The sequence below is a fragment of the Salmo trutta genome, chromosome 38 (genome assembly GCF_901001165.1).
Source record: "Salmo trutta chromosome 38, fSalTru1.1, whole genome shotgun sequence".
Classification (NCBI taxonomy): Eukaryota; Metazoa; Chordata; class Actinopteri; order Salmoniformes; family Salmonidae; genus Salmo; species Salmo trutta.
The window spans coordinates 27,983,528-28,011,277 of NC_042994.1; the positions used below are offsets into that span (position 1 = coordinate 27,983,528).

Genomic DNA, 27,750 nt, shown 5'->3' on the forward strand with positions numbered 1-27,750 from the left:
CTCTTCTACCATTGTCTTAAATATATTTAATGGTCTCGTTGCAAAAAAAGCTAAATTGTCGCAAGGGAACTTTTATTTATTTATTTATTTTATTTCACCTTTATTTAACCCGGGTAGCAAAGATTATAGGAAACACCAATGAAACGGAATTGGTGCTCGCTAGCTTTGCAAATTCAATATTGTTGGAAGCCAGCCAATATGAAACAAACTATTAAAATTACAAAAGGTTGCAGCATATGTTGTGTAAATGGTGAACTCATACAGCTGTCAACTCTTGTCACTGCAATCCGTTTCAGATTTGCTAGCTACCTTTTAGATCGAAGCCCATATAGAATGATAGAAGATAAGATGATAGAAGCCCACCTCCTACTGTAAATAACCTATACACTGTGTGTGTGTAGCCAGCCAGGTAGAAAAATGGCAGAAAAATAAAAGACGGACATCAGAGTATTTTTCAGTACACCAAAACGCAAAGTAAGAACAGTAGTAGCCTAATATCTCAGACTAGTTGCTAAAATGTTCATAAGAAAGAAGTGAAATGCTAATGGAAATGTTTCACAATGATGTCATTAGGCAGAGCAGGCAACAGATGGCACACAGACAGCAGAGTTGGGGACAGATATGCAGGGACAGACTGGCAGAGACAGGGAGTCTCAGGTAAGTTTGTTGAGTCTTTGTTTGGCAACATTATGAAAGGTTCTAAATTTTTTGACTTGTAAAATCTCAACTCACTCTCAACTTAAACTGGTGACTGAACTAAGATTTGTTAAAGGCAATGGTATTGCTGTTGTGATTAGTTGTTTAGTTTTGGGTACCGGTAGTTAGGAGTACGGCAAACACCTTATTTCTTTGGTTCCTCAATATACATTTACCATATTACAACGTAGGCTATGTGTTACAGCACTACTTTTGGTGTCCCCCTCAGGAATTGCTCTTGAGAAAATTTATTGTAATTGTCCCCTCCAAAGTTGATATCAGATTTTTGCCCCTGGAAACAGGATATGCCTTTACAATTTTATAAATGCCGGCAGACAATTTGTTTGTTCGTTTGACATAGTGGGATCGTTTTGTATCAGTAAAAATGTAATATGTGAGAAATGGCGGTACAAACACCTTTATGCACAAATATTTATATAACAACCATCATATTGAAGTTAACTTGGAGTCGCGCGATGATATGTTATTGGGAACCCATGTAGTTTATTAGGCTACAGATGAAATAAGTTATGAACTTCACAGGGTGGTGAAACTGCACATGATGAGCTTGCTCCTTTCCAATACATTTTGATGGTCTTATTCTGGTGACATGATGATTGATGATTGGTTGCCATTTGACAAATAAAATAATATCGCTCTCATCCATAATAATCTCATCATGTAGGTAGCCTAGCCGCAGAGCACATTTGCTATTAAACAGTTTTTGTTTGGTCGCCAGGTGTACGGTGTTTCCTCTGACACATTGGTGCGGCTGGCTTCCGGGTTCGATGTGCATTATGTCAAGAAGCAGTGTGGGTTGTGTTTCGGAGGAGGCATGGCTCTCGACCTTCGCCTCTCCCGAGTCCGTACGGGAGTTGCAGCGATGAGACAAGACTAACTACTGCCAATTGGATACCACAAAATTGGGGAGAAAAATCAATAAATAAATCATCAGTAGAGTTAAAAATGTGATGGAAACCCATTTAACTTGTATTTTTCATTCTGTACATGGGAATTTAACAGCAAGATAATTGGAAATCACAAGGCTTGTAAATGCCCCCAGGAAAGTGGAATGAGAAACTCTTCCTTGAGACAATGATGAAACAACAATCCGTGGGAGAGTTGTGGTGGATATTATAAAATAAGGATCTGCTGGAGTCCAAGTCAAACCAAGATTCTTTATTTCTGAGCTCAGAGAGAATAACAGTTACACAGCGCAGTGTAGACAGTCTGAATTTCTGAAGCATTGGGTGATGAGCACATATCTTTATAGTTTCCTGTTCCTGGGAGGGACTTTATTCATACACAGGTGCAGCTGGTTGGCAACACATAATGATACTCCCAAGAACAGATTATAATAGGACAGTTTCACAAGGTTAGTCACATGCTCAGTTATGTGGACACATACAATTAACATTTTCCATTACAGAGTCTGTGAACATTTTAATTTCATTAAATCATCAGTGGGCCAAAAACGCAAATGTAAACAATGGAGCAAATGCATCACATCCAAATATCACTTGATTATCTGTAGTGCTGGAGGAATGACACATGCATATAAACACACACATAGTCACAGTTTAAAAAAGGACCATTTAAACACATGGAATCTGATCTACTTTCTATTCAAACTGACATACTCCATATTCAATTCTTAATTTCTAATAAAAGCACACAAATGTTTGAGTATACTTTGTACAATTCAATTTCATTTGGTAATAAGAAGTAAACACATTCTCAGTCAACAATATAAGACAACGGGAACACTGTGTATGTTCTCTGATGAATTTTAAGTCAATGTGATGTGAAATATCAATTTACACACTAAGAGAAGTAATGAAGTCAATGTGATGTGAAATATCAATTTACACACTAAGAGAAGTAATGAAGTAAATGTGATGTGAAATATCAATTTACCCACTAGGAGAAGTAATGAAGTCAATGTGATGTGAAATATCAATTTACCCACTAGGAGAAGTAATGAAGTCAATGTGATGTGAAATATCAATTTACACACTAGAAGTAATTCTTCTCTCCTGTGTGGACTCTCACATGACATTTAAGTGACTGTGATAAGTAATATGTCTTCCCACAGTCTGAGCATTTGTAAGGCTTCTCCCCTGTGTGCAGTCTCATGTGTTCTTTCAGCATTCCTGACCCGTTAAAACTCTTTCCACACTGGGAGCAGTGGTAAGTCTTCTCCCCGTGTGTATTCGCTCATGAGCTTTCAAGTGTCCTAGCTGGCTAAAACGCTTTCCACAATGGGAGCATTGGTAAGGCTTCTCCCCTGTGTGTATTCGCTCATGAGCTTTCAGGTGTACTAAGTGGGTAAAAGTCTTTCCACACTGGGAGCAGTGGTAAGGCTTCTCCCCTGTGTGTATTCGCTCATGAGCTTTCAGGTGTCCTAACTGGCTAAATCTCTTTCCACAATGGGAGCAGTGGTAAGGCTTCTCCCCTGTGTGTATTCGCTCATGAGCTTTCAGGTGTCCTATGTGGCTAAAACTCTTTCCACACTTGAAGCAGTGGTAAGGCTTCTCCCCTGTGTGGATTCTCACATGACTTTTAAGTGACTGTGATGAGTAATATGTCTTCCCACAGTCTGAGCATTTGTAAGGATTCTCCCCTGTGTGCAGTCTCATGTGTTGTTTCAGCATTCCTGACCGGTTAAAACACTTTCCACACTGGGAGCAGTGGTAAGGCTTCTCCCCTGTGTGTATTCGCTCGTGAACTTTCAGGCTTCCTATCTGGCTAAAACTCGTTCCACACTGGGAGCAATGGTATGGCTTCTCCCCTGTGTGTATCCTCTCATGTCTTTTCAGGCTTCCTAACTGGTTAAAACTCTTTCCACACTGGCAGCAGAGGTGTCTTATTGCTGGTTTGGATGTCTTTGGTTCCTTCAAGTTTGGTTTTCCTCCTGCCAAAAACAGTGTTTATTTAAAGAGAGACCAGAATTAAATCTCCACAAAACTGCCTTGCTATGAGGTTTAATCCAAATCAGATCCCTCAATAACCTGAGGCCAGTTTTCAAACATTTCATAATTTTAAACAATCTTCGTGTGATTTAAAAAAAAAAATTGTAGAGCATCCTGGTAATTACTGATATGTTTACATTACTTATTCATTCTGTTTTATAAGTCAGAACACAATACACAAGACAGTTCTACGACACTCAAGACACAGACATCCCTGGATTCCTATCAAGCAGGTGGTTGTAAATATATAACCTTCATAGCTGTATGATACAGAATGGGACCTACACACTTCCTTAAACCCTAAAATAAGTAAAGAAGTCATTTTGTGTGGAAGTCCAAAACTTAGAGACAGACACAAAGCACAGTAGGATCTCCCCGTTGTCGATTTGGGTAGATGTTCCAAAAAATATAAATACAACATGTAAAGTGTTGGTCCCATGTTTCATGAGCTGAAATAAAAAATCCCAGAATTCTTCACTTTCGCACAAAATTTGGTGCACAAATTTGTTTACATCCCTGTTAGTGAACATTTCTCCTTTGCCAAGATAATCCATCCACTTGACAGGTGTGGCATATCAAGAAGCCGATTAAACAGCATGATCATTACACCTTGTGCTGGGGAGAATAAAAGGTCACTCTAAAATGTGCAGTTTTGTCACACAACACCACAGATGTCTCAAGTTGAGGGAGCGTGCAATTGGCATGCTGACTGCAGGTATATCCACTGGAGCTGTTGCCAGAAAATTGAATGTTAATTTCTCTACCATAAGCCGCCTCCAACATCGTTTTAGAGAATTTGGCAGTACATCCAACCGGCCTCACAACCACAGACCACATATAACAACGCCAGCCCAGGAGGTCCACATCGTCTGAGACCAGCCACCTGGACAGATGATGAAACTGAGGAGTATTTCTCTCTGTAATAAAGCTCTTTTGTGAGGAAAACTCATTCTCATTGGCTGGGCCTGGCTCCCCAGTGGGTGGGCTTATGCCCTCCCAAACCCACCCATGGCTGTGCCCCTGCCCAGTCATGTGAGGTACATAGATTAGGGCCTAATTAATTAATTTACATTGACTGATTTCCTTATATGAACTGTAAATCGTTGAAATTGTTACATTTATATTTTTGTTGTGTATATGATCGAGGCCCTTGTGTTTTTTTGGACCTGCAATGTTGCAGAAATGTTTTGGTACACTTCCCCCAATCTGTGCTGTCACTCAACCCTCTCTCAAGGACAACACCTCAGGGCTTGGTTTTTGCTCTGACATGCACTGTCGATTGTGGGACCTTATCCAAATCATGTCCAATCAAGTCAATTTACCACAGGTAAAGTTGTAGAAACAACATCTCAAGGATGATCAATGGAAACAGGATGCACCTCAGCTCAATTTTTCATTCACATGTCATGAATTCACTATGACATATTTGTATATATTTTGGCAGCAGAGTGAGGCCCGCATCCAGCAACATCACAAGTCACGTTCTTGCAGCTGTTTCAGTTCAACACTACAGGGAGATAGAGGGGGAGAGGGAAAACTCCACTGGACTAGTTTCATAGTATGGAATCACTTAGGAGTTTCTGGATGTTGGGTAAACTTCTTCTTTAAAGCATCATCGAGAAATAATGAATTGAAGTTGGACATTTGTAGACTTGAGGTTAAGAATGTTGGGCTAGTAACCGAAAGGTCGCTGGTTCGAATCCGCAAGGTGTAAAAAGCTGCCGTTCTGCTCGAGCAAGGCAGTTAACCCCCAACAACTGCTCCCCGGGCGCCGATGACGTGGACGTCGATTAAGGCAGCCCCCACTCTGATTCAGAGGGGTTGGGTTCAATGCGGAAGGTACATTTCAGTTGAATGCATTCAGTTGTGACTGACTAGGTATCCCCTTTCCTTTCCATCCCAGTTCTTCTTTAAGACTCCATAATGTTTCATCATTAGATGCTACAGTCCTCCAACAATGGGTGTCATATGAATCTTTACCACTTGCTCTGTAATAGTATTTTTCCTTGACTAACCTGTACCAGTACCCCCTGTATACAGCCTCCACATTGACTCTGTACCGGTACATCCTGTATACAGCCTCCACATTGACTCTGTACCGGTACCCCCTGTATACAGCCTCCACATTGACTCTGTACCGGTACATCCTGTATACAGCCTCCACATTGACTCTGTACCGGTACATCCTGTATACAGCCTCCACATTGACTCTGTACCGGAACATCCTGTATACAGCCTCCACATTGTATATAGGTAATACTGGTACAGAGTCAGACTCGCTACTGTTATTTTACTGCTGCTCTTTAATTATTCTTTAGTTATCTATTTTTTTCTTAAAACTGCAGTATTGGTTAAGGGCTTGTAAGTAAGCATTTCACAGTAAGGTCTACACCTGTTCTATTCAGCATTTCACAGTAAGGTTGTATTCATCGCATGTGACAAATAAAATACAATTTCATTTGTATTTTGATTTCGTTCAAACATTTCTTACAACAATTTATGAATATTGACAAATATATAGATTTTGTTTAACATAATATACTGTAATGCCAAGTCTAGACAGGATCATCCCTCTGAGGTCTGCCATAGAGCTCATATACTTTCTGAGGCCAAGTCTAGACAGGATCATCCCTCAGAGGTCCCCACTCTACTCACCGTATGTGCAGTGATGTCCAGTCAGTAGAACCTCATGAAGGTACATCACCACAACATGCTGCATTACAGATCTCTTGACCAGAGATGCCTAAGAACAATGCCTATGATGTAGCCATACCTCTGGTGGATTGAGCCATCAAGCCCTCCGGAGGTGTCAGATCCTTGCTACTATAGAACCTCATGAAGGTATGGGGGTGTAACTCATTATACGGATGTAATGGCTAAAGTAAAGCGGTTTTAAACAATATAAATCTAATTCCTACTCTTTCCAGTGGCTCCAACAGCAGCAATAGCCTCAAGCACAAGAGAAAAATCCCAAAATGGGACTAGCTGTTTGGGTACTGGGCGTAGGTGACCCTTCATAAAACAACAGATCAGGGGGTGTTCCCCCACTGTATTGTTGTTGCAGCCTAAATGGCAGCTGTTGGGGAAAAATCCAGTTCTTTGGTAATTTTCCAGTACCCATGTTGGAGTCTCCAGTCACCTGGTGATTTTCCAGTACCAATACTATTTCCTTTGGAAGTAGGAAGAAGAAGCAATATAAGGTTTAACATTAGACATGTGTAAGCAGAATAAGGGTGGAAACCATGTGGATGTACAGGAATGGTCCAAAATAGACTTATAACCACTAGACATGAAGAAACAGAACTAAGAGGTATCTATGTGAATAAACTAAGCTAAGCCAACAAAGACCAGACTGTCTGGGGCAACATAGAGTTATAACCACTAGACGTGAAGAAACAGAACTAAGAGGTATCTACCGTCATTTCAGGACTATTAAGCGCACCTGAATATAAGCCGCACCCACTGAATTAAAAAATATATTATTTTGAACATAAAAAAGTCGCACGTCTAAGCCGCAGATGCCTACCGGTACATTGAAACAAATGAACTTTACACAGGCTTTAACGAAACACGGCTTGTAACAAAAATAAATAGGCTTTAACGAAACACGGCTTGTAACAAAAAATTAAAAATTAGCAGTAAGCTTTAGTTGTCTTTTTGCACTGAGTCAATTCCTCACGCTGTCACATCCTGGCCAGTATAAGGGTTAATTGGTATTGTAGTATGGTCAGGACGTGGCAGAGGGTATTTGTTTTATGTGGTTAGGGGTGGTGTTTTTCTAAAAAGGGCATTTGATTTAAGTATTCCGGGGTTTTTGGGCACTGTTCCTTGTTTACATATTTCTATGTTGATCTAGTTAGTTGTATGTCTATGTTTGGTTAATTGGGGTGGACTTCCAATTGAAGGCAGCTGTGTGGTGTTGCCTTTGATTGGAAGTCCTATATTAGTTGGGTGTGTTTGTCTGTTTAATTGTGGGAGATTGTTTCTTGTTTTGCCGAGTGAGCCTTTCAAGACTGTTTCGTTGTTCGTTTCGTTTTGTTGTTTTGGTGTGTTCATTCTGAGTTAATAAATGTCAAGATGAGCGTACACATACCTGCTGCGTTTTGGTCCTCCATTTCCAACGACAACCGTGACACACGCTGCTGTTTCCAACGTCTTATCATCGACTCATTAAGACCAAGCTCCCGTGCAGCAGCTCTATTTCCTTTTCCAACAGCCAGATCAATTGCCTTCAACTTGAAAGCTGCATCATATGCATTTCTCCGTGTCTTTGCCATGATGAGGGTGACAAAATGACTACCGTAATCAGAATGATGGGAAGTTTGAGAGCGCTCAATTTAATCTAAACAGCAAACAAAAAAGTTGTTTGACCTTAACTGTTCGGCAATTTCATTGGTCTAATGAAAGCTTCATGCCGCCAAAAAACTGAGCACTTCACAGAATGTGTTTTTTGGGAGAAAAAAAATTTGAAAGCGGGTAAAATCCATATACACTGCTCAAAAAAATAAAGGGAACACTTAAACAACACATCCTAGATCTGAATGAATGAAATAATCTTATTAAATACTTTTTTCTTTACATAGTTGAATGTGCTGACAACAAAATCACACAAAAATAATCAATGGAAATCCAATTTATCAACCCATGGAGGTCTGGATTTGGAGTCACACTCAAAATTAAAGTGGAAAACCACACTACAGGCTGATCCAACTTTGATGTAATGTCCTTAAAACAAGTCAAAATGAGGCTCAGTAGTGTGTGTGGCCTCCACGTGCCTGTATGACCTCCCTACAACGCCTGGGCATGCTCCTGATGAGGTGGCGGATGGTCTCCTGAGGGATCTCCTCCCAGACCTGGACTAAAGCATCCGCCAACTCCTGGACAGTCTGTGGTGCAATGTGGCGTTGGTGGATGGAGCAAGACATGATGTCCCAGATGTGCTCAATTGGATTCAGGTCTGGGGAACGGGCGAGCCAGTCCATAGCATCAATGCCTTCCTCTTGCAGGAACTGCTGACACACTCCAGCCACATGAGGTCTAGCATTGTCTTGCATTAGGAGGAACCCAGGGCCAACCGCACCAGCATATGGTCTCACAAGGGGTCTGAGGATCTCATCTCGGTACCTAATGGCAGTCAGGCTACCTCTGGCGAGCACATGGAGGGCTGTGCGGCCCCCCAAAGAAATGCCACCCCACACCATGACTGACCCACCGCCAAACCGGTCATGCTGGAGGATGTTGCAGGCAGCAGAACGTTCTCCACGGCGTCTCCAGACTCTGTCACGTGCTCAGTGTGAACCTGCTTTCATCTGTGAAGAGCACAGGGCGCCAGTGGCGAATTTGCCAATCTTGGTGTTCTCTGGCAAATGCCAAACGTCCTGCACGGTGTTGGGCTGTAAGCACAACCCCCACCTGTGGACGTCGGGCCCTCATACCACCCTCATGGAGTCTGTTTCTGACCGTTTGAGCAGACACATGCACATTTGTGGCCTGCTGGAGGTCATTTTGCAGGGCTCTGGCAGTGATCCCTCCTGCTCCTCCTTGCACAAAGGCGGAGGTAGCGGTCCTGCTGCTGGGTTGTTGCCCTCCTACGGCCTCCTCCACGTCTCCTGATGTACTGGCCTGTCTCCTGGTAGCGCCTCCATGCTCTGGACACTACGCTGACAGACACAGCAAACCTTCTTGCCACAGCTCACATTGATGTGCCATCCTGGATGAGCTGCACTACCTGAGCCACTTGTGTGGGTTGTAGACTCCGTCTCATGCTACCACTAGAGTGCGCCACCAATATAATCTAAACTGAGTCAGATGTGGGCGTAAACAAGCCAGAATTAAAACAGAAAGATAATGGTGGCGCAAGGCCAAGGGGAGTTAATCATTTACATAGAAAGGAGGGAACATGTCTAGTGGAAATGTATAAATACTGATGTTTTGAACAAGACAAGTCAATCGTTCCATGGAATTGCTCGGCTTCTGTTACTTTTGTAATAAAGTCTATTTGAATTCACAAGCTCCGGTATCTGAAAAATATTGGATTCAATATTTCCACGACACAGACAAATACACCTTTATAGTTGAAAAGGCTTTCCCTTGTCAGAAAGCAGAGTCGCTCTGAAACAGAGCAAACAAAGGGACTGATTTGTTTCTGATCTCACCATCTGTTAAATACACACCACTTATTGTGCTATAGTGAGTGTGTGGCTCTAGAACTCTGAATAGAGTTAATTATCAAGGAGGGCGGTGACGTGTGTTGAGAAGCAGAGGATCACTGGTTTGAGTCCAGTATGGGGACAGTGGAGGAAACTAAACTGTTAGCAGCACACTGGCATCAGTTACACATGAAATGAAACCATGTTCTTTAAGGTCTATATGTCGGAGTTCAGGCTTTATTTGACCTGTTAAAGTAGGAAATTAAATGAATTTTGTCCATTACAGTGTCATGACGTTGGCCTGTGGGTAAGGTTTATGACCCCCCCATAAATACCTTCTCCCTTCCCCTCTCTCTCTGACCCTACTGAAGGACTTGAATAGCCTGTGTTAAATATAGAGAGTCTGGGAACATCAAACAAATGGGGAAAGGAACCATCTTTTGTTAATAAAACCAGTTGGAAATATGCTTGATAACGTAATGAGTATGTATGTCAGTTCATTGTTATCTGAGACATTATGATTGATGACAGGACGACATAAACTGTACCTGAGAAAGTATACACCCTCTAGTTATCAGAGTCACATGGAATTGTTATGCAATTGAAATGTTTGATATTGAAATTGTTTGTTAGGAGATTAAATGTAATTTTAGCTTCCAAATGAGAGAATTGGGTTTTCATAAGGAAAGTGCGCTGCCCGATCAGTGGCCAACCCTGTGAAGAGACATGGGGTTATAAACGATGGGGCGCCTCCTTCCCCCCTCTCCACTATATAAGCCTTTGACGAGGGGATGGCCAGTGTGGTTCCAGTACGTGAGGACTGCAGCCTCTACGTCAGAAGGACACACATGTTAACTAGACACATATCAAGGACAGAACTAAGCCAACCTCGGCGTGAGCTTTGATGGCGAATGGTATGAACTTTGAGCTTATTCACTACAGAAGTGATACTTCCTAGCCGTTGAGTTAGCCGCTGCTAACGTGGGCTAGGAAAGGATGGACGACGGATCCAGTCTAACAACCAGACGAAGAGACCACCACGTATCCAATTTGCCAATTCTTCAACTACAGGGAGATCTGTTGGCCAACCCGGCCAGCATCTACGACCAATCTACCGAAGCGCAGCTCAGAGTAAATATTTATTGCATTTTCCTTTTCCAAATGGGCGGTAATTTAGAATGCATAAGATAATGTATTTACGATAGCATAGCTGCTGTTTCTTTGTTCCTAAACCTTCCCGCTCTTTCATTCAAGCCCAACCCCCTTTTCCTTTGTGTAACCAGCTTTCATACAGGTTCCGTCCACCAGGACGTTTTCTGTATGACATCATTGTATTCGGTGTATTTGTAATTCTGTGTGATTAGTTAGGTATTTAGTAAATAAATAATTAAACCCAATTTTGTATTGCTGATTCAACTTGTTAGCCAGGGTTCGTGAAGATAACCAAGAATTTACAACTTTCATGATGAGACTGAAAATAAGATTAGGGTTAATATTGACTGCTATCGATGTAAAATATTACTAAGTATTTTAAGAGTTTATTCAGAAGATAACAGCTCTATAAACGTTCTTCTGTGGTGCCCCGACTTTCTAGTTAATTACATTTACATGATTAGCTTAATCAGGTAATATTAATTACAGAGAAATAATTTTATAAGTTAGCATGTCATATCACTTAATCCGGCATAGCCAAAGACACGACAACAGAGACGGAGGCCAAGACCAAAAAAAAGAAGCTTTTCATTCAATCACATGTCATGGCTTTTAGAAAAAGCTTACGGAGCTTGTTATAAAAAAAAATATTTGACATTTTTAACAAGTTGTGTAGATCAGATGTTAATGAAGCAATACAGACCACATTGAAGTGTCTGGAGTTTAGTTCTAGAGTCTTGTAAAGACAGGGGGTTGACTGGGACAGGCAATGTAAGATACATAATTTGCTACCTGCCAACTTTAAGGTTTTTATTTTTTAATTACCGTTTATATTTTTAGTTTTTCCCCTCGCTCAACTTTTTTCATTCAACTTTTTCACTCCGGACGCTTTATCTGGACGTGGTTCGTCAGGACCTCCACCAGCCGAAGCTAAGTAGTAACATTAACATGAGGCCTTCTAATTGCAGTCGCTGTACTCATAATATACAGGAGAACGATCGCCTTATGGCGAGGATAGCCGTATTGCAAGCCCAGCTTCAGACGGAGCCGTTAGGCAAGGGTCATTTCAGTGTAGGAAAGGATGAAACAGCGTCTGTGCCACCAGTAAGTACAGATAGTAGTATAAATCCCCTCACACGGTCCCCGCAGCCGGACAACTTTCTCATGGCTTCTGGAGGGAAATGCTGTAGGAATGCTCAACCGGTGTCGCTCATTCAGCCGACAGAAACTTTCAACCGGTTCTCCCCATTAAGCAGCGAGTCAGAGGCCGAGCCTTCTCTGGTCTCTACTCCTCCCGTTTCAGGGTCTGAGATGCCGAAGTCTCCCACCATTAGCTCTGACAAATTGAAAACCCTAGTCATTGGTGACTCCATTACCCGCAGTATTAGACTTAAAATGAATCATCCAGCGATCATGCACTGTTTACCAGGGGGCAGGGCTACCGATGTTAAGGCTAATCTGAAGATGGTGCTGGCTAAAGCTAAAACTGGCGAGTGTAGAGAGTATAGAGATATTGTTATCCACGTCGGCACCAATGAGGTTAAGATGAAAGAGTCAGAGGTCACCAAGCGCAACGTAGCTTCAGCGAGTAAATCAGCTAGAAAGATGTGTCGGCATTGAGTAATTGTCTCTGGCCCCCTCCCAGTTAGGGGGAGTGATGAGCTCTACAGCAGAGTCTCATAACTCAATCACTGGTTGAAAACTGTTTTCTGCCCCTCCCAAAAGATAGAATTTGTAGATAATTGGCCCTCTTTCTGGGACTCACCCACAAACAGGACCAAGCCTGGCCTGTTGAGGAGTGACGGACTCCATCCTAGCTGGAGGGGTGCTCTCATCTTATCTACGAACATAGACAGGGCTCTAACTCCTAGCTCCACAATGAGATAGGGTGAAGGCCAGGCAGCAGGCTGTTAGCCAGCCTGCCAGCTTAGTGGAGTCTGCCATTAGCACAGTCAGTGTAGTCAGCTCAGCTTTCCCCATTGAGACCGTGTCTGTGCCTTTACCTAGGTTGGGGAAAACTAAACATGGCGGTGTTCGCCTTAGCAATCTCACTGGAATAAAGACCTCCTCCATTCCTGCCATTATTGAAAGAGATTGTGATACCTCACATCTCAAAATAGTGCTACTTAATGTTAGATCCCTCACTTCCAAGGCAGTTATAGTCAATTAACTAATCACTGATCATAATCTTGATGTGATTGGCCTGACTGAAACATGGCTTAAGCCTGATGAATTTACTGTGTTAAATGGGGCCTCACCTCCTGGTTACACTAGTGACCATATCCCCCGCGCGTCCCGCAAAGGCAGAGGTGTTGCTAACATTTATGATAGCAAATTTCAATTTACCAACAAAAATATGTTTTCGTCTTTTGAGCTTCTAGTCATGAAATCTATGCAGCCGACTCAATCACTTTTTATAGCTACTGTTTACAGGCCTCCTGGGCTATATACAGCGTTCCTCACTGAGTTCCCTGAATTCCTAATCGGACCTTGTAGTCATGGCAGATAATATTAACATTTTTGGTGACTTTAACATTCACATGGAAAAGTCCACAGACCCACTCCAAAAGGCTTTCGGAGCCATCATCGACTCAGTGGGTTTTGTGAAACATATCTCCGGACCTACTCATTGCCACAGTCATACTCTGGACCTAGTTTTGTCCCGTGGAATAAATGTTGTGGATCTTAATGTTTTTCCTCATAATCCTGGGCTATCGGACCACCATTTTTTTACGTTTGCAATCGCAGCAAATAATCTGCTCAGGCCCCAACCAAGGATCATCAAAAGTCGTGCAATAAATTCTCAGACAACCCAAAGATTCCTAGATCAAATCAAATCAAAATCAAATCAAATGTATTTATATAGCCCTTCGTATATCAGCTGAAATCTCAAAGTGCTGTACAGAAACCCAGCATAAAACCCCAAACAGCAAGCAATGCATGTGAAAGAAGCACGGTGGCTAGGAAAAACTCCCTAGAAAGGCCAAAAACCTAGGAAGAAACCTAGAGAGGAACCAGGCTATGAGGGGTGGCCAGTCCTCTTCTGGCTGTGCCGGGTGGATATTATAACAGAACATGGTCAAGATGTTAAAATGTTCATAAATGACCAGCATGGTCAAATAATAATAATCATTGTAGTTGTCGAGGGTGCAACAAGCACGTCCGGTGAACAGGTCAGGGTTCCGTAGCCGCATGCCCTTCTAGACTCCCTCCGCCAACCCAAGGACGTCAGAGTACAAAAATCAATTAACCACCTAACTGAGGAACTCAATTTAACCTTGCGCAATACTCTAGATGCAGTCGCACCCCTAAAAACATTTGTCATAAGAAACTAGCTCCCTGGTATACAGAAAATACCCGAGCTTTGAAGCAAGCTTCCAGAAAATTGTAACGGAAATGGCGCCACACCAAACTGGAAGTCTTCTCCGACTAGCTTGGAAAGACAGTACCGTGCAGTATCGAAGAGCCCTCACTGCTGCTCGATCATCCTATTTTTCCAACTTAATTGAGGAAAATAAGAACAATCCAAAATGTATTTTTGATACTGTTGCAAAGCTAACTAAAAAGCAGCATTCCCCAAGAGAGGATGGCTTTCACCTCAGCAGTGATAAATTCATCAACTTCTTCGAGGAAAAGATCACGATCATTAGAAAGCAAATTACGGACTCCTCTTTAAATCTGCGTATTCCTCCAAAGCTCCGTTGTCCTGAGTCTGCACAACCCTGCCAGGACCTAGGATCACGGTAGACACTAAAGTGTTTTAGTACTATATCTCTTGACACATTGATTAAAATAATCATGGCCTCTAAACCTTCAAGCTGCATACTGGACCATATTCCAACTAAACTACTGAAAGAGCTGCTTCCTGTGCTTGGCCCTCCTATGTTGAACATAATAAACGGCTCTCTATCCACCGGATGTGTACCAAACTCACTAAAAGTGGCAGTAATAAAGCCTCTCTTGAAAAAGCCAAACCCTGATGCAGACAAAATGTAAAACTATCGGCCTATATCGAATCTCCCACTCCTCTCAATTTTTTTTGAAAAAGCTGTTGAAATTCACTGCCTTCCTGAAGACAAAAAATGTATACGAAATGCTTCAGTCTGGTTTTAGACCCCATCATAACACTGAGACCGCACTTGTGAAGGTGGTAAATGACCTTTTAATGGCGTCAGACCGAGGCTCTGCATCTGTCCTCGTGCTCCTAGACCTTAGTGCTGCTTTTGATACCATCAATCACCACATTCTTTTGGAGAGATTGGAAACCCAAATTGGTTCTGGCCTGGTTTAGATCTTATCTGTCGGAAAGATATCTGTTTGTCTCTGTGGATGGTTTGTCCTCTGACAAATTAACTGTAAATTCCGGTGTTCCTCAAGGTTCTGTTTTAGGACCACCATTGTTTTCACTATATATTTTACCTCTTGGAGATGTCATTCGGAAACATAATGTTAAATTTCACTGCTATGCGCATGACACACAGCTGTACATTTCAAAACATGGTGAAGCCCCAAAATTGCCCTCCCTGGAAGCATGTGTTTCAAACATAAGGAAGTGGATGGCTGCAAATGTTCTACTTTTAAACTCGGACAAAACAGAGATGCTTGTTCTAGGTCCCAAAAAACAAAGAGATCTTCTGTTGAATCTGACAATTAATCTTGATGATTGTACAGTCGTCTCAAGTAAAACTGTGAAGGACCTCGGCGTTACTCTAGACCCTGATCTCTCTTTTGCCGAACATATCAAGACTGTTTCAAGGACAGCTTTTTTCCATCTACGTAACATTGCAAAAATGATGCAGAAAAATTAATCCATGCATTTGTCACTTCTAGGTTAGACTACTACAATGCTCTACTTTCCGGCTACCCGGATAAAGCACTAAATAAACTTCAGTTAGTGCTAAACACGGCTGCTAGAATCTTGACTAGAACCAAAACATTTGATCATATTACTCCAGTGCTAGCCTCTCCACACTGGCTTCCTGGCATGGTCTGATTTCAAGGTTTTACTGCTAACCTACAAAGCATTACATGGGCTTGCTCCTACCTATCTTTTCGATTTGGTCCTGCCGTACATACCTACACGTACGCTACGGTCACAAGACACAGGCCTCCTTACTGTCCCTAAAATGTCTAAGCAAACAGCTGGAGGCAGGGCTTTCTCCTATAGAGCTCCATTTTTATGGAATCGTCTGCCTACCCATGTGAGAGACACAGACTCGGTCTCAACATTTAAGTCTTTATTGAAGACTCATCTCTTCAGTAGGTCCTATGATTGAGTGTAGTCTGGCCCAGGAGTTTGAAAGTGAACGGAAAGGCACTGGAGCAACGCTCTTGCTGTCTCTGCCTGGCCGGTTCCCCTCTCTCCACTTGGATTCTCTGCCTCTAACCCTATTACAGGGACTGAGTCACTGGCTTACTGGTGCTCTTCCATGCCGTCCCTAGGAGGGGTGCGTCACTTGAGTGGGTTGAGTCACTGACGTGATCTTCCTGTCCGGGTTGGCGCCCCCCCTTGGGTTGTGCCGTGGCGGAGATCTTTGTGGGCTATACTCGGCCTTGTCTCAGGATGGTAAGTTGGTGGTTGGAGATATCCCTCTAGTGGTGTGAGGGCTGTGCTTTGGCAAAGTGGTTGGGATTATATCCTGCCTGTTTGGACCTGTCAGGGGGTATCGTCGGATGAGGCCACAGTGTCTCCCGATCCCTCCTGTCTCAGCCTCCAGTATTTATGCTGCAGAAGTTTGTGTTGGGGGGCTAGGGTCAGTCTGTTATATGTGGCGTATTTCTCCTGTCTTATCCGGTGTCCTGTGTGAATTTATGCTCTCTCTAATTCTCTCTCTCTCTCTCTCGGAGGACCTGAGCCCTAGGACCATGCCTCAGGACTACCTTGCCTGATGACTCCTTGCTGTCCCCCAGTCCACCTGGCCGTGCTGCTGCTCCAGTTTCAACTGTTCTGCCTGCGACTATGGAACCCTGACCTGTTCACGGACGTGCTCCCTGTCCCAGACCTGCTGTTTTCAACTCTCTAGAGACAGCAGGAGCGGTAGAGATACTCTGAATGATCGGCAATGAAAAGCCAACTGCCATTTACTCCTGAAGTAAATGGCATTTGACCCTGCTGGTCATCTATGAACATTTCAACATGTTGGCCATGTTCTGTTATAATCTCCACCCAGCACAGCCAGAAGAAGACTGGCCACCCCTCATAGCCTGGTTCCTCTCTAGGTTTCTTCCTAGGTTCTGGCCTCTCTAGGGAGTTTTTCCTAGCCACCGTGCTTCTACACCTGCATTGCTTGCTGTTTGGGGTTTTAGGCTGGGTTTCTGTACAGTCGTGGCCAAAAGTTTTGAGAATGACACAAATATTAATTTCCACAAAGTTTGCTGCTTCAGTGTCTTTGGATATTTTTGTCAGATGTTACTATGGAATATAGAAGTATAATTACAAGCATTTCATAAGAGTAAAATGCTTTTATTGACAATTACATGAAGTTGATGCAAAGAGTCAATATTTGCATTGTTGACCCTTTTTCAAAACCTACGCAATCCACCCTGGCATGCTGTCAATTAACTTCTGGGCCTCATCCTGACTGATGGCAGCCCATTCTTGCATAACTAATGCTTGGAGTTTGTCAGAATTTGTGGGTTTTCGTTTGTCCACCCGCCTCTTGAGGATTGACCACAAGTTCTCAATGGTATTAAGGTCTGGGGAGTTTCCTGGCCATGGACCCAAAATATCGATGTTTTGTTCCCCGAGCGACTTAGTTATAACTTTTGACTTATGGCAAGTTGTTCCATCATGCTGGAAAAGGCATTGTTCGTCACCAAACTGTTCCTGGATGGTTGGGAGAAGTTGCTCTCGGAGGATGTGTTGGTACCATTCTTTATTCATGGCTGTGTTCTTAGGCAAAACTGTAAGTGAGCCCACTCCCTTGGCTGAGAAGCAACCCCACACATGAATGGTCTCGGGATGCTTTACTGTTGGCATGACACAGGACTGATGGTAGCGCTCACCTTGTCTTCTCCGGACAAGCTTTTTTCCGGATGCCCCAAACAATCGGAAAGGGGATTCATCAGAGAAAATGACTTCACCCCAGTCCTCAGTAGTCCAATCCCTGTACCTTTTGCAGAATATCAGTCTGTCCCTGATGTTTTTCCTGGAGAGAAATGGCTTCTTTGCTGCCCTACTTAACACCAGGCCATCCTCCAAAAGTCTTCGCCTCACTGTGCGTGCAGATGCACTCACACCTGCCTGCTGCCATTCCTGAGCAAGCTCTGTACTGGTGGTGCCCCAATCCCGCAGCTGAATCTACTTTAGGAGACGTTCCTGGCGCTTGCTGGACTTTCTTGGGCTCCCTGAAGCCTTCTTCACAACAATAGAACCGCTCTCCTTGAAGTTCTTGATGATCCGATAAATGGTTGGTTTAGGTGCAATCTTACTGGCAGCAATATCCTTGCCTGTGAAGGGATTCAGTTCATTTGCATGGCAAAGAGGGACTTTGCAATTAATTGCAATTCATCTGATCACTCTTCATAACATTCTGGAGTATATGCAAATTGCCATCATACAAACTGAGGCAGCAAACTTTGTGGAAATTAATATTTGTGTCATTCTCAAAACTTTTGGCCACGACTGCACAGCACTTTGAGATATCAGCTGATGTAAGAAGGGCTTTATAAATACATTTGATTGATTGATGTTTTTAGGAAAAGTTTTTGTAAAACATGCACCTTACATCAGATCATCTTGAAACTTTCTCTCTAAAGCTAACTTTCATCAAGGTTTTATAGTCTATTGGCTTCTCGCTTTTCATTGGCAGAATCCTTTTTCAGTGTTATGATATTCATATGATATCAATTTACACCAGTCTATATTCATGTTAACTAACAGAACTCTGCTGGTTGTCCTGGTAACAGATACCAGTGGGCAGATCTATTTTATTTGTTCAAACTAAACTACAGCACTTACTTTGATGAGTCAAATCTGATCCTTTCTTCTCTTCTCCTCCTCTCACAGTTCCACTCAGCCCCGTTGTTTTCCTGCAGTCCACCAGCAGCACAGACAACCTCTTCATACCCAGCAGTAAGGTGCTACCGGGAAAGGCATGACACGGGGACTCCGGGAGGGAGGAAGGGCTAGCGTTGTCCTGGTAACCATAAAGAGGGGACATAGACACATATCATTTTGGATGCTGATGCAACTGTTGTCATGAAGTGCTTTACAGAAACCCAGCCCAGACCCCGATAGAACAAGCTGTATGCTAGACCAGACCAAGCTGTACCATCTGGTGTTCTGATCTGGAGAGACTCTTCTCTGTCTCGTCAGCATCAGGATGTTGTTGATGCTCCCCAGAGGATCCACAATAGTCATGTCTCTCTCCTGTGTTAATGAGAACATCAAACAGATGGTAAACTTATGACCGTCTCTTAAAATCATAGGGTCTTACAAGAGGCATTGATATATCTAAACAGGGCCAAATACGGGCACTTTCATCATCATGATTTCCTAAAATACTGTTTGTGTTGCAAATGTCAAGGGTTGCTCCACGAAATTTGTGCCTTTTGCATGCCTTTGAAATTTGAAGTAGAAATTACGCACCAATATTGAATTTTAAAAGCATGTTATATTAGATGAGGTGAACTTTAATATAGACCATATGGAGAATTAAATAAATATATGTACCAATGGCAGATTGCATTAACAATTTATACAGTACTGAACAACATATTCAAGTGGAGAACTTCAGTAGAATGCCCCACAGTTCAATAACGGCATAGTTTGTGCCCCTGTTTTTAAGACAGTACTCACTGGTGTTAATCAGATCTTCTGTCTCCTCTTTTACTCCCAAAACGTCTTCATTCTTCACCTTTATTGAGACAGCATCCTCTTCCTCCCTAAAAGGTTCTTTCTCTTTTTTCACGAAAACATACTCCTCTTCTTCTTTCACGACAATGTTCAGCGCCAGAGCGTCTTTCTCCATACAACAGACCTCTTCTTTAGCAGGGGATGAGTAGTTTATTGAGCTCATGGTCAGGGATGTTAGCTTGTTAGTTAGCATTAGCGACTAGCCTAGCGCTAGGCTCAGTATCAATCTTTAACACGTTTGCAAATTAGGTTAAAGGTAACCAGTTGATACGTCGACAGAAATGTGTTTACAACACTGAGATTAGCTAATGTACATTAACATGGTCTAAAGCGTCAATCTTTCAGTTTAACGTTGGCCTGCAAGCTACCGAGGTGGTTGAAAGAGTAGCCGCGCCTTGTTGCTCCTGAATAAGCGTCCTGTCCAGTAAATTACACGTCACGCAAGAAGCATCACATGAAAGACGCACATCGTCATCTGTTGACTGGAGTGGGTAACGCAGTTGTTTGGAAACAATAGTTAATACACTATATGTATTGGAAAGAACGTCATAATAATTTAACAATAAGCTGATATATTTTCTCTTAGGTCTTACAAATAATACTTTCCTGTATACAGACGTAGAAGCTTAATATGAATATGTAGATGATGAATAAATACGGCTATGAAGAGGTAGTGGACTATACATTTGCTCTGTTCATTTTTTCACATTTGTTTTTATCACATGCAAATAGCACTTGATTATCTGTGGTGCTATACACTGGGTAGACAAAACATTAAGAACACCTGCTCCTTCCATGACATAAACTGACTAGGTGAATCCAGGTGAAAGCTATGATCCCTTATTGATGTTACTAGTTAAATCCACTTCAATCAGTGTAGATGAAGGGGAGGAGACAGGTTAAATAAGGATTTTTAAGCCGCGAGACAAATGAGACATGGATTGTGTATGTATGTCATTCAGAAGGTGAATAGGGAAGACAAAATATTTAAGTGCCTTTGAACGGGGTATGGTAATAGGTGCCAGGCGCACCAGTTTGTGTCAAGAACCTCAACGCTGCTGGGATTCTCCAGCTCAACAGTTTCCCATGTTTACCAAGAATGGTCCACCACCCAAACAGTGGCGGTCAGTGTCGTTTAAGATGAGGCAAGACGATTTCTTTTTTCATGAGCATGGCGTTATTTCTATCACAGCATATTAGATGACTGTCATTCATATTCCATTCACCCTGTTCAATGTAACAGCAACAGGTTTAGGCTACTACATGATACTCTAATTGTCCCTATACCCATCATGAGATTGCTACAACCTAGCCTATGAATGAAAGTTTAAAATGTAGGTGCACACAGGTCGAGAGAAAATTTTGAGGTGACAGACAGTGACACATTCAATACCACATTGCATAGTCTTGCGTGCATCTAGCTGATATAGTGTGTAATCATTAGTACTACAGTTGCAAACGAGAGTTTCTATTGGTCAAATTGAGGTATGTTTATCCCCGTTTTGTTCCGTTTAAGAAACGTTTTTCAACATCAATTGGCGGAATGAATACACCCCTGATCACACGTGAACACAGTTCACTTTCATAACAGCCACGTTGTTTTCCTTCTCACATCTATGCACTCTCCTCCTCTGACCTTTTCCCTTCGCCTGTGGACGTCAATGCACAACACATCATCTGTATGTGCCAGGCGAAAAAACCTTTCCAAGCCAAATCATATCATAACTGCTACACACAGCCTACATCGTTTTCACCATATTAGCTAAAGTAACGTCATAGTCAACACAGCTAATAGAATTAACACGTTAGTAAACCTGCTTCAATCATGCAGAAACCGTAGTGTACAGTAAGCAGTTTTAGCAATTACACCAACGGGACGGTGGCAATTAACTAGTAAAACCAAAAGCTTACCTTGACTTGGAAAAGTTCCAGTGTTGTGTTGGATAGTCATAGCCAGCTAGCTAACATAGCACCCCTCTGTTTGAGCCAGGTGTTTGAGTAGGCTAAACTAGCTAGCTGCATTTGCTAGCTAAGTAAGAGAAACTTAAAGTGGAAAAAATGATGAAATCTCTCACTCTCACTTCTCCTTCTGTCTCTTAGATATCTAGATATGTCTTTCTCTCTCTACTCAGCTACCCTACAGAGTGCTTCTGAGGCTACTGTAGACCTTCCTTGCAAAATAGTATGTTTTAATCAATTATATGGTGACGTGATTATATTTAGTATACTTTTATCTAAAAAGTATTAAACGTTTTAAATGTTTTAACATTTTTTTTCTGAAAATCACTGAGGAGGATGGTCCTCTTCTGAGGAGCCTCCACTGAACCCAAAGGACATCCAGCCAACTTGACACAATTGTGGGAATCATTGGAGTCAACATGGGCCAGCATCCCTGTGGAACGCTTTCGACACCTTGTAGAGTCCATGCCCCGACGAATTGAGGCTGTTCTTAGGTGAAAAGGGGAGGGTCCAACTCCATATTAGGAAGTTGTTCCAAATGTTTGGTATAATCAGTGGATATATCTGCCATTTAGCATACCCTTTTTTTCCAAAGGGACTTGCAGTCATGTGTGCACACACTTTACATACGGGTGGTCCCAGGAATCAAACCCACTACCCTGGTTTAACAAGCACCATACTCTACCAACTGAGCTACAGGACCACAAGGAATGATCAAGGAAGGATGGAGATTTTTTTTAAAAACACACACACACACAGCCTGAGTTTGAAAAATATAATTTAATCAAAAACCTTAACATTGAAACTGACATACTCCATATTCAGTTCAAATCAAATGTTATTTGTCACATGAATACAACAGGTGTAGACTTTACTGTGAAATGCTGAATACAACAGGTGTAGACTTTACCGTGAAATGCTCACTTACAAGCCCTTAACCAACAATGCAGTTTTGAGAAAAATAAGTGTTAAGAAAATATTTGCTAAATTAACTAAAGAAATAAGAAGTAACACAATAAAAGTAACACAATAAAAAATAACAATAACGAGGCTATATACAGGAGGCACCGGTACAGTGTCAATGTACTGAAGTACAGCTTAGGAGCAGGTGTTGAAATAATAAACATACAGCTTTATACAGTTTTCCAATTGAATAAAACAGAATTAAACAAATAAAATGTATTATGCACCTGAACAACTTCAACATGAACAATCTGGTTGGTTCTCTGCTCAACAACACTGACCACGTCAAACTTTGCTGTGTGTCTAGGGCTGTCACTTCTGTCATCAGCTGTCATCAAACACCAGTGCTCCCACCTTTGTCCTTGAGAGACTGGATGATGGTTGCCTGCTCCCTCTTCCATAGTGAGAACAATGCTGGCTCATCACCGTCCCTGGAGTCTCTTTACTTCAATCCACAATTTGATAAATGCTGACAATTTGTTTGTTTGATTTAACTACTCAGACATTCCAAATATCACTTGATTATCAGAGGGGTGTATTATGAAGCCAGCAAGAAATACTCAGACATTCCAAATCAGGCTTCATCCATATCATGAAGGTGGATATTGATCCAACCATTTGAAAAGTAATGACCAGGCTGATGGAAACAGGATATGCCTGAACACTTTTATAAATGCCGACAGACGATTTGTTAGTTTGTTTGACATAGTGGGGTCTTTTTGTGTCAGTAAAAACGTATAAGTGAGAAATGGCAGTGAAAACTCCTTTATGCGCAAATATTTATATAATAACCATCATATTGAAGTTAACTTGGACTCATGCGATGATATATTGTGTGGTTCTCCCACTACGACTTGGGAACCCATGTAGTTTATCAGGCTACAGATGAAATAAGTTATGAACTTCACAGGGTGGTGAAAGTGCACGTGATGAGCTTGATGCTCCTTTCCAATACATTTTGATGGTCTTATTCTGGTGACATGATGATTGATGCTTGGCTGCCATTTTGCAAATAAAATAATATCTCTCTTATCCATAATAATCTCATCATGTAGGTAGCCTACCAGCACTGTAATGTGAGATGTTGGCTACAGTACACGGGACAAGAGCACGTTTTCTATTTCACGCAACAGTTTTTAAAACCATCAGTGGAGTTGAAAATTCGATATCCGAAAATCCAAATATCACTGGAGGAAAGACACCCAGATAAACACAAACACAGTGTCAGAGTTTAAAAAAGGACCATTTAAACACATGGAATCTGATCTACTCTATATTCAAACTGACATACTCCATATTCAACACGTCTTCTAATAAAAACATACAAATATATGTTTGAGTATACTTTGTACAATTAATTTTCATACGGTATAAACAAGTAAACACATTCTCAGTCAACAATATAAGACAATGGGAGCACTGTGTATGTTCTCTGATGAATTTTAAGTCAATGTGAAGTGAAATATCAATTTACATGCTAGAAGTAATTATTATCTCCTGTGTGGATTCTCACATGACTTTTAAGTGACTGTGATGAGTAATATGTCTTCCCACATTCTGAGCATTTGTAAGGCTTCTCCCCTGTGTGCAGTCTCATGTGTTCTTTCAGCTTTCCTAACTGGTTAAAACGCTTTCCACGCTGGGAGTAGTGGTAATGCTTCTCCCCTGTGTGTATTCACTCATGAGCTTTCAGGTGTCCTACATGGCTAGAAATCTTTCCACAGTGGGCACAATGGTATGGCTTGTCCCCTGTGTGTATTCTTCTCATAAGCTTTGAGGGTTCGTAACAAGCTAAAACTCTCTCCACACTGGGAGCAATGGCTTGGCTTCTGTGTATATCCTCTCATGTCTTTCCATGTTAACTGGCTAAAACTCTTTCCACAATGGGAGCAGTAGTAAGGCTTCTCCCCTGTGTGTGTCCTCTAATTTCTTTTCAGGCTTACTAACTTGGTAAAACTCTTTCCAATCTGAGAGCAGAGGTGTCGTCTTGATGGTTTGGACGTCTTTGGTTTGCCCAAGTTTGGATTTCCTCCTGCCAAAGACAATGTTAATTTTAAGAGAGACCAGAATGAAATCTCCACAATGTTGTGAACAGAGTGCCCCATGGTGGTGGTGGGGTTCGGTATGGGCAGGCTAAGCTACAGACAACAAACACAATTTGATTTTATTGTTGGCAATTTGAATGCACAGAGATACTGCGATGAGATTGATGAGATCCTGAGGCCCATTGTCGTGCCATTCATCCGCCGCCATCACCTCATATTTCAGCATGATAATGCACAGCCCCATGTCGCAACGATCTGTATACAATTCCCGGAAGCTGAAAATGTCTCAGTTCTTCCATGGCCTGCATACACACCAGACATGTCACCCATTGAGCATGTTTGGGATGCTCTGCATTGACGTGTATGACAGTGTGTTCCAGTATCCACTAATATCCAGCAACTTCGCACAGCCATTGAAGAGTGGGACAACATTCCACAGGCCACAATCAACAGCCTGATCAACTCGAGGCAAATGGTTGTCACATCAGATACTGACTGGTTTTCTGATCGTGCCCCTACCATTTTTTTATGGTGTCGTTGACCAACAGATACATAACTGTATTCACAGTCTTGGTAAATGCATAGATTAGGGCCTAATTAATTTACAGACTTTTCTCCTTATACGAAGTGTAACTAAGTCAAATCTTTAAAATGGTTGCATTTTGTCTTCATATTTTTGTTCAGTAAGTATATATATATATATAAATATGTTTATTTTAAGAGACCAGAATGAAATCTCCACAACGTTGTGAACAGAGTGCCCCATGGTGGTGGTGGGGTTCGGTATGGGCAGGCTAAGCTATATATATATATATATATTTACTTACAAAATTATATATTTTATATGGGGGATTAGAAATGATGCAGACAATTACATTGATGGAATCTACAATCTATGTTCAAAATTAAAGCTGATCTTCCCCTTAAGACTGACATAACCCACTATAATACATGCAGTAGGGAAAACACTGGAAAGTCAAGACACATTCAGAGTCTCTGGGGACTACTGTCCCACCATGTATTGGGCCTGAACCTGTCCTATGTCCCACTATTCAGAGGCCTATATCTGTCCTATGTCCTACTGTTCAGCCTATATCTGTCCTATGTCTTACCGTTCAGCCTATATGTGTGCACTCTCCTGTGGCTTTTCAGGTGCCCTAACTGGGTAAAACTCTTTCCACACTGGGAGCAATGGTAACACTTCTCCCCTGTGTGAATTCTCTCCTGTGTTTTCGGGTTACATAAATGGGTAGAAATCTTTCCACACTGGGAGAAGTGGTACAGTTTTTCTCCTGTGTGTGTTCTCTGATGTCGTTTCAGGTCCCCTAACTGGTTACAACCCTTTCCACACTGGGAGCAGTGGTAAGGCTTCTCCCCTGTGTGTAATCTCTCATGCGTTTTCAGATTACATAAATGGGTAAAATTCTTTCCGCACTGGGAGCAGTGGTAAGGCTTCTCCCCTGTGTGTATCCTCTCTTGTTGGTTCAGGTGGCCTTTCTGGTTAAAACTCTTTCCACACTGGGAGCAGTGGTAAGGCTTCTCCCCTGTGTGGATTCGCTCGTGTTGTTTCAGGTCCCATAACTGGTTACAACCCTTTCCACAGTGGGAGCACTGGTGTCGTCTTGCTGGTTTGGACGTCTCTGGCTCTGGTTCCTCGGAGTCTGGTTTTTCTCCTGCCAAAGACAGTGTTGATTTAAATAGAGACCTGAACGAAACCTCCACATGATAAAACGGCCTTGCTTCGAGGGTAAATCCTAATCAGATCCCTCAATAACCTGAGGCCAGTTTTAACAATCTTGGTGTGATTTTAAAACAAATGTTGTAGAGCTTCCTGGTAATTACTGATATGTTTACATTACTTATTTTATTCATTCTGTTTTACAAGTCAGAACACAAAAAACTAAACAGTTCTAGGACACTGAAGACACAGACGTCGCTGGATTCCAATCGAGCAGGTGGTTCTAAATATATAATGTATATCATAGCTGTATGATACAGAATGTGACCTAAAATAAGTAAAGAACATAACATCTCCCCGTTGTTGAAAGGGTTCGACACGCTATTTACAAATGGCCCAGTTTGTTATTTAGACGTTGACAAATTTTCAACATTTTGACCATCACTGATGTCATGACAGTTTGGGTAAAGTAAAAAATACAGTGAGATATTTTGGGTAGACGTTCCTAAAACTGATAGTAACTATATATAGTAAGTTTATATACAGCCATATTATAAAGTCTGAAAAGGCTTGTTCATTCGCATGTGATGAATTCCATATGACATCATATGTTCCTAAAACTGATAGTAACTACACTGAACAAAAATATAAACGCAACATGTAAAGTGTTGGTACCATGTTTCATTTGCTGAAATAAAAGAATGCAGAATTTTTCCATATGAACAAAAAGCTTATTTCGCACAAATTTTCACATCCCTGTTCATGAACATGTATACGTTGCCAAGATAATCCATCCATCTGACAGGTGTGGTATATCAACATTTAATATTTACATTTAAGTCATTTAGCAGACGCTCTTATCCAGAGCGACTTTACAAATTGGTGCATTCACCTTAAGATATCCAGTGGAACAACCACTTTACAATAGTGCATCTAAATCTTTTGGGGGGGGGGGGGGGGGGGGGGTTAGAAGGATTACTTTATCCTATCCCAGGTATTCCTTAAAGAGGTGGGGTTTCAGGTGTCTCCGGAAGGTGGTGATTGACTCCGCTGTCCTGGCGTCGTGAGGGAGCTTGTTCCACCATTGGGGTGCCAGAGCAGCGAACAGTTTTGACTGGGCTGAGCGGGAACTGTGCTTCCTCAGAGGTAGGGAGGCAAGCAGGCCAGAGGTGGATGAACGCAGTGCCCTTGTTTGGGTGTAGGGCCTGATCAGAGCCTGAAGGTACGGAGGTGCAGTTCCCCTCACAGCTCCGTAGGCAAGTACCATGGACTTGTAGCG

The 27,750-nt window shown here is 42.1% G+C and overlaps 1 pseudogene; it reads right to left on the reverse strand.

Moving 5' to 3' along the window:
- Positions 1–1,860: 1,860 nt before the first annotated feature.
- LOC115178216 (zinc finger protein 239-like) lies at positions 1,861–19,274 on the reverse strand (annotated as a pseudogene).
- Positions 19,275–27,750: the final 8,476 nt, after the last annotated feature.